Source organism: Echinops telfairi, unplaced genomic scaffold, assembly GCF_000313985.2.
Source record: "Echinops telfairi isolate 266 unplaced genomic scaffold, ASM31398v2 ScPeMD7_18;HRSCAF=68, whole genome shotgun sequence".
In the NCBI taxonomy this organism is placed as follows: Eukaryota; Metazoa; Chordata; class Mammalia; order Afrosoricida; family Tenrecidae; genus Echinops; species Echinops telfairi.
This window is the reverse complement of record NW_022103915.1, coordinates 968850-969195: the sequence shown is the minus strand read 5'-3', so window position 1 is coordinate 969195 and position 346 is coordinate 968850.

Genomic DNA, 346 nt, shown 5'->3' with positions numbered 1-346 from the left:
GCACGGCCCGGGCGGCGGGGCTCCGTTCGCAGCGCGCGCCGAGGGACGCCCGGACTCGCGCGCTGGGTCCAGTGGTTCTTAACAGTTCAACAGTTCTGTAGCGCAATTGTGAAATGTTTAGGACCACTAGACCCGGCGGGCCTGGCGACACCGGCGGAGCGGACGGCGACCCGGGACAGGCGCGCTGGGCACGGCCGGGAGGAGCTCTGGTCCGGCGGCTCTCCGCCCCGAGCACCCGGAGAAGCCGCGGCGGGCGGCCGCAATCAGGACACGCCGGTGGTCCTCGCACCTTTTGGGGCCACCGCCGCCCCTGTACCCGAGCCAGGGCGCCACGCTGCCAGACGCA